Source organism: Papaver somniferum, chromosome 7 (genome assembly GCF_003573695.1).
Source record: "Papaver somniferum cultivar HN1 chromosome 7, ASM357369v1, whole genome shotgun sequence".
Classification (NCBI taxonomy): Eukaryota; Viridiplantae; Streptophyta; class Magnoliopsida; order Ranunculales; family Papaveraceae; genus Papaver; species Papaver somniferum.
In genome coordinates this window covers 253,424,300-253,432,971 of record NC_039364.1, presented here as the reverse complement: position 1 = coordinate 253,432,971, position 8,672 = coordinate 253,424,300, and positions in this window count along the sequence as shown.

Sequence of the window (8,672 nt, the reverse complement as noted above, 5' to 3'; positions counted from 1 at the left end):
ACAAAAAGTAAGAGTTCATAAAAATGTTGAATTTTATATACATTGACTCAAAAAAGTCTACACACTTCGTTATAAGTCTGAAATTGATTTCTGAAACTAAATTGTAAACTAGATAAACTCATCTTTAACTGAAAAAGTTTGAAAAATTTATTGTAATCACAAATAATATGTTCTAAGGCATTACCTCTAGTAAATATTGCATTTCTATGTACATTGATTCAAGAAAATATGAAGGAAGTCAAATTCCTCAATAGAAGAAGGATGAAAGACCAGCCAACTAATCCAAATTCTAACAAATTTCATCTATTTGAATCAAACTGAAAGACAAAGCCAATACAAAAAGAAAGAGTTCGTAAAAATGTTGAATTTTATATAAGTTAACTCAAAAAAGTCTACACACTTTGTTATAAGTCGGAAATTGATTGCTGAGACTAAATTGTAAACTAGATAAACTCATCTTAACAAAAAAAAGTTTGAAAAATGTATTGTAATTACAATTAATATGTTCTAAGGAAATACCTCTAGTAAAAATTGCATTTCTATGTACGTTGATTCAAGAAAATATATTGGAAGTCAAATTTCACAATAGAAGAAGGATAAAAGACCATGCAGAACTAATCCAAATCCTAACAAATTTAATGTATCTTGAATGAAATAGAAAGACAAAACCAACACAAAATGAAAGAGTTAATAAAAATGTTGAAATTTATATACGTTACTCAAAAAAGTCTACACACTTCGTTATAAGTCTGAAATTGATTTTTGAAACTAAATTGTAAACTAGATAAACTCATATTTAACAAAAAAGTTTGAAAAATGTATGGTAATCACAAATAATATGTTCTAAGGCATTACGTCTGGTAAAAATTGCATTTCTATGTACATTGATTCAAGAAAATACGAAGGAAGTCAAATTTCACAATAGAAGAAGGATGAAAGACCAGGAAGAACTAATCAAAATTCTTACAAATTTCATCTATTTGAATCAAATTGAAAGACAAATCCAATATAAAAATAAAGAGTTCATAAAAATGTTGAATATTTTATACGTTAACTCAGAAAAGTCTACACACTTCGTTATAAGTCGGAAATTGATTTCTCGGACTAAATTGTAAACTGGATAAACTCATCTTTAACAGAAAAAGTTTGAAAAATGTATTGTAATCACAATTAATATGTTCTAAGGCAGTACATCTAGCAAAAATTACATTTCTATGTATGTTTATTCAAGAACATATGAAGGAAGTCAAATTTCACAATAGAAGAAGGACGAAAGACCAAGCAGAACGAATCCAAATCCAAACAAATTTCATCTATCTTGAATGAAATAGAAAGACAAAGCCAACACAAAAAGAAAGAGTTCGTAAAAATGTTGAATTTTATATAAGTTAACTCAAAAAAGTCTACACACTTCGTCATAAGTCGGAAATTGATTTCTGAGACTAAATTGTAAACTATATAAACTCATCTTTAACATAAAAAGTTTGAAAAACGTATTGTAATTACCATTAATATGTTAAAAGGCAATACGTCTAGTAAAAATTGCATTTCTATGTACGTTGATCTAAGAAAATATGAAGGAAGTCTAATTTCACAATAGAAGAAGGATAAAAGACCATGCAGAACTAATCCAAATCCTAACAAATTTAATGTATCTTGAATGAAATAGAAAGATAAAACCAACACAAAATGAAAGAGTTCATAAAAATGTTGAATTTTATATACGTTAACTCAAAAAAGTCTACACACATCGTTTTAAGTCGGAAATTTATTTTTGGGACTAAATTGTAAACTGGATAAACTCATCTTTAACAGAAAAAGTTTGAAAAATGTATTGTAATCACAAATAATATGTTCTAAGGCATTACATCTAGTAAAAAATTGCATTTATATGTACGTTGATTCAAGAAAATATGAAGGAAGGCAAATTTCACAATAGAAGAAGGATGAAAGACCAAGAAGAACTAATCCAAATCCTAACAAGTTTCATATATCTTGAATAAAATAAAAAGACAAAGCCAACACAAAAAGAAATAGTTCATAAAAATGTTGAATTTTATTTACGCTAACTCAAAAAAGTCTACACACTTCGTCATAAGTCGGAAATTGATTTCTGAGACTAAATTGTAAACTAGATAAACTCATCTTTAAAAAAAAAAAGTTTGAAAAAGTGGAAATTTCTGAGGAACCCATGTTTGGTTCCTGTCTCTTCTAGAAACCCATCATTAAGATAGTATATATCTACAGCCCAAAATACAAGATGTACGGTTAAGATTACAAGTTTTAGATTGAATTTAGGTTTACAAATCGTATGTGAGACTAAATTAACCTCTGTGCTTTAGGTTACGTACAAATTTATAATTTAGAAAAGAAAAAAAAGTCATATTTTACAGTCAGTTAGGTTATGAAATTATTTACCATTTTTACGGAAAAATAGTTAGGAGTGATTTACGGTATTTAGTTGATAGCATAATTAATGGGCGATAATTAGGCTTCTTCTTCTTTCTTTTATTCTGAAAAGAAAATCTATCATCACGTTGAAAACACCGTCAACTAAATTTAGTGTTCAAGATACACTCGATTCTTCCGGCCGTTGCGAGCTTGGTGATTTCGACAAATATGCTTTTATAAAATGGATCATGTGTGTTTTTTCTTCATGGATTGTGAAGTCCTCGAGTCAAGGGCTTGAAGCTAGGCGACACCTAGCACCTCATATATAAGCTAATCACTTTTTTGTTAAACTGTTACTATCTGTGTTTGTCTGTTATTATGTATTTCTCTTTATCAATATAGGATTTGGAAAGGAGTCTGAGGTTTTCTTTTATATAACTAGGGTAAATGGATCGTGTTTAATATATTTTTTTACAGTACCTTTATTGATCTAAATTTTGTGGCTTGTGGTCTCTTTAGTCGTGAAACAACTCAAAAATGTCAAAGAAATTAACTTCTCATACATGATATTTTCTAATCCTTGTTAGTGAGTCACTCACATGCTATACTTACTAATCATAGAGAACTCGTTATTTTAGCTTTCTTTCGTTTGTGAGATGGATTCTGCAATACGGTTGACCTAACGAATTAATTTGGCATCCCTCATCTTAATTTAGTTCTGTTCAATTTGTATGCTTTTCATAAAATACAATCGATTCCAACACAGGGAAATTGCAATTATCACTAGATTGTTATTTTCATAAACTAATAATTTCATTAAAAATTGTAATTTTCACTGAAAACTAAAAATTTCACCAAATCAGTTAGTATGAAAACTGAAAGTTTCACCAATCACGCATTGTGAAAAGTAGAGTTTTCCTAAAATTCCATGGGTGATAATTGGGTTGATTTGGTCGGTTCCGTGAAACCTAGAAATTTCACCAAATCAGTTACGTGTCAAAACAAAATTTTTTCTAAAATTGGGATTTTCACAAATCTTGCATGACGTTATTGTTCCCATTATTATTTTGGAAAAACAGTTTTTGTTTAGGGAAGTCAAGTGAGATATTTAAGGGATCTGTATTTCGAAATTAGGTAAGATAGCTTTTTTCTAGGAGAGACAGAAGCTAAAATGAGTTATTATAGGCAGGTCAATGAGTCTTTTAGGGTTTATAATTTATGATATCCGTTGTATTTTTTTTTTTATTAGGTAAAAGGTTATTTTTGTAATCGACCTATTATAAATAATTATGGGTTTCTTGTACATCGAATTTTAATGATGGGTTCCTGATATATAAAAAAAGGAAATTGGGCTAGAAAAAAATATTCCCCATTTGAAAATATATTGTAATTACAATTAATATGTTTTAAGGCAATAACTCTAGTAAAATTGCATTTATATGTACGTTGATTCAAGAAAATATGAAGGAAGTCAAATTTCACAATAGAAGAAGGATGAAAGACCATGCAGAACTAATCCAAATCCTAACAAATTCATGTATCTTGAATGAATAGAAAGACAAAACCAACACAAAAAGAAGAGTTCATAAAATGTTGAATTTTATATACGTTAACTCAAGAAAGTCTGCACACTTCTTTATAAGTCTGAAATTGATTTCTAAAATTAAATTGTAAACTAGATAAACTCATCTTTAACAGAAAAAGTTTGAAAATTTATTGTAATCACAAATAATATGTTCTAAGGCATTACGTCATAAAAATTTTCCATCTCTATGTACACTGATTCATGAAAATATGAAGGTGGTCAATTTCACAATAAAGAAGATGAATACCACCAAACTAATCTATTTCTAACAAATTTCATATAATAAATCAAATTGAAAGAAAATCAATACAAAAATAAAGAGTTCATAAAAATGTTGAATTTTATATAAGTTAACTAAAAAAGTCTACACACTTCATTATAAGTCAGAAATTGATGGCTGAACTAATTGTAAACTAGATAAACTCATCTTTAAACAAAAAAAAGTTTGAAAAATGTATTGTTACAATTAATATGTTATAAGACAATACCTCTAGTAAAAATTACATATCTATGTACGTTGATTCAAGAAAATATGAAAGAAGTCAAATTTCACAATAGAAGAAAGATCAAAGACCATGCAAACTAATACAAATCTTAATAAATTTCATTTATCTTTAATCAAATAGAAAGACAAAGCCAACACAAAAAGAAAGAGTTCATAAAACTTTGAAATTTTATACGTTAACTCAAAAAAGTCTACACACTTCGTTTAAGTCGGAAATTAATTTCTGAGACTAAATTGTAAACTAGATAAACTCATCTTTAACATAAAAAGTATTAAAATGTATTTAAATCGCAATAATATGTTCTAAGGCATTACGTCTGGTAAAAATTGCATTCTATGTACGTTGATTTAAGAAATATGAAGGAAGTCAAATTTCACAATAGAAGAAGGACGAAAGAGCAAGCAGAACTAATCCAAATCCTAACAAATTTCATCTATCATGAATCAATAGAAAGACAAAGCCAACACAAAAAGAATCATAAAAATGTTTGAATTTATATACGTTAACTCAAAAAGTCTACACACTTCGTTAATAGTCGGAAATTGATTGCTCAGACTAATTGTAACTAGATAAACTCATCTTTAACAAAAAAAAGTTGGAAAAATATTGTAATAAATTTAATATGTTCTAAGGCAATACCTCTAGTAAAAATTGCATTTTTATGTACGTTGATTCAAGAAAATATGAAAGAAGTCAAATTTCACAATAGAAGAAAGATGAAAGACATGCAGAACTAATCCAAATGCTAAAAAATTTCATCTATCTTTAATAAATTGAAAGACAACGCCAACACAACAAAAAGAGTAGCTCATTGCAGGCTAGAAAGAGGCTCCTTACTCCTCGAACTAATGTTATCTGCATAGTAAGGCAACCTTCTCTAAAGAATTCTTATTTTGAATTTTATATACTTTAACCAAAAAAGTCTACACACTTCGTTATAAGTCGGAAATTGATTGTTGAGACTAATTGTAGATTAGATAAACTCATCTTTAACAAAAAAAAGTTTGAAAATGTATTGTAATTACAATTAATATGTCTAAGGCAATACCTCTAGTAAAATTGCATTTCTATGTACGTTGATTCAAGAAAATGAAAGAAGTCAAATTTCACAATAGAAGAAAGATGAAAGACCATGCAAAACTAATCCAAATCCTAATAATTTCATCTATTTGAATCATATAGAAAGACAAAACCAACACAAAAAGTAAGAGTTCATAAAAATGTGAATTTTATATACATTAACTCAAAAAAGTCTACACACTTCGTTATAAGTCTGAAATTGATTTATGAAACTAAATTGTAAACTAGATAACTCATCTTTAACAGAAAAAGTTTGAAAATTTATTGTAATCACAAATAATATGTCTAAGGAATTACCTCTAGTAAATATTGCATTTCTATGTACATTGATTCAAGAAATATGAAGGAAGTCAATTCCTCAATAGAAGAAGGATGAAACCAGCCAACTAATCCAAATTCTAACAAATTTCATCTATTTGAATCAAACTGAAAGACAAAGCCAATACAAAAGAAAGAGTTCGTAAAATGTTGAATTTTATATAAGTTAACTCAAAAAGTCTACACACTTTGTTATAAGTCGGAAATTGATTGCTGAGACTAAATTGTAAACTAGATAAACTCATCTTTAACAAAAAAAGTTTGAAAATGTATTGTAATTACAATTAATATGTTCTAAGGCAATACCTCTAGTAAAAATTGCATTTCTATGTACGTTGATTCAAGAAAATATATTGGAAGTCAAATTTCACAATAGAAGAAGGATAAAAGACCATGCAGAACTAATCCAAATCCTAACAAATTTAGTGTATCTTGAATGAAATAGAAAGACAAAACCAACACAAAATGAAAGAGTTCATAAAAATGTTGAATTTTATATAAGTTACTCAAAAAAGTCTACACACTTCGTTATAAGTCGGAAATTTATTTCTGGGACTAAATTGTAAAATGGATAAACTCATCTTTAACAGAAAAAGTTTGAAAAATGTATTGTAATCACAAAATAATATGTTCTAAGGCATTACATCTAGTAAAAAATTGCATTTATATGTACGTTGATTCAAGAAAATATGAAGGAAGGCAAATTTCACAATAGAAGAAGGATGAAAGACCAAGAAGAACTAATCCAAATCCTAACAAGTTTCATATATCTTGAATAAAATAAAAAGACAAAGCCAACACAAAAAGAAAGTTCATAAAAATGTTGAATTTTATTTACGTTAACTCAAAAAGTCTACACACTTCGTCATAAGTCGGAAATTGATTTCTGAGACTAAATTGTAAACTAGATAAACTCATCTTTAACAAAAAAAAGTTTGAAAAAGTGGAAATTTCTGAGGAACCCATGTTTGGTTCCTCTCTCTTCTAGAAACCCATCATTTAGATAGTATATATCTATAGCCCAAAATACAAGATGTACGGTTAAGATTACAAGTTTTAGATTGAATTTAGGTTTACAAATCGTATGTGAGACTAAATTAACCTCTGTGCTTTAGGTTACGTACAAATTTATAATTTAGAAAAGAAAAAAAAGTCATATTTTACAGTCAGTTAGGTTATGAAATTATTTACCATTTTTACGGAAAAATAGTTAGGAGTGATTTACGGTATTTAGTTGATAGCATAATTAATGGGCGATAATTAGGCTTCTTCTTCTTTCTTTTATTCTGAAAAGAAAATCTATCATCACGTTGAAAACACCGTCAACTAAATTTAGTGTTCAAGATACACTCGATTCTTCCGGCCGTTGCGAGCTTGGTGATTTCGACAAATATGCTTTTATAAAATGGATCATGTGTGTTTTTTCTTCATGGATTGTGAAGTCCTCGAGTCAAGGGCTTGAAGCTAGGCGACACCTAGCACCTCATATATAAGCTAATCACTTTTTTGTTAAACTGTTACTATCTGTGTTTGTCTGTTATTATGTATTTCTCTTTATCAATATAGGATTTGGAAAGGAGTCTGAGGTTTTCTTTTATATAACTAGGGTAAATGGATCGTGTTTAATATATTTTTTTACAGTACCTTTATTGATCTAAATTTTGTGGCTTGTGGTCTCTTTAGTCGTGAAACAACTCAAAAATGTCAAAGAAATTAACTTCTCATACATGATATTTTCTAATCCTTGTTAGTGAGTCACTCACATGCTATACTTACTAATCATAGAGAACTCGTTATTTTAGCTTTCTTTCGTTTGTGAGATGGATTCTGCAATACGGTTGACCTAACGAATTAATTTGGCATCCCTCATCTTAATTTAGTTCTGTTCAATTTGTATGCTTTTCATAAAATACAATCGATTCCAACACAGGGAAATTGCAATTATCACTAGATTGTTATTTTCATAAACTAATAATTTCATTAAAAATTGTAATTTTCACTGAAAACTAAAAATTTCACCAAATCAGTTAGTATGAAAACTGAAAGTTTCACCAATCACGCATTGTGAAAAGTAGAGTTTTCCTAAAATTCCATGGGTGATAATTGGGTTGATTTGGTCGGTTCCGTGAAACCTAGAAATTTCACCAAATCAGTTACGTGTCAAAACAAAATTTTTTCTAAAAATTGGGATTTTCACAAATCTTGCATGACGTTATTGTTCCCATTATTATTTTGGAAAAACAGTTTTTGTTTAGGGAAGTCAAGTGAGATATTTAAGGGATCTGTATTTCGAAATTAGGTAAGATAGCTTTTTTCTAGGGAGATACAGAAGCTAAAATGAGTTATTATAGGCAGGTCAATGAGTTCTTTTAGGGTTTATAATTTATGATATCCGTTGTTATTTTTTTTTTATTAGGTAAAAGGTTATTTTTGTAATCTAAGACCTATTATAAATAATTATGGGTTTCTTGTACATCGAATTTTAATGATGGGTTCCTGATATAATAAAAAAGGAAATTGGGCTAGAAAAAAATATTCCCCATTTGAAAAATATATTGTAATTACAATTAATATGTTTTAAGGCAATAACTCTAGTAAAAATTGCATTTATATGTACGTTGATTCAAGAAAATATGAAGGAAGTCAAATTTCACAATAGAAGAAGGATGAAAGACCATGCAGAACTAATCCAAATCCTAACAAATTTCATGTATCTTGAATGAAATAGAAAGACAAAACCAACACAAAAAGAAAGAGTTCATAAAAATGTTGAATTTTATATACGTTAACTC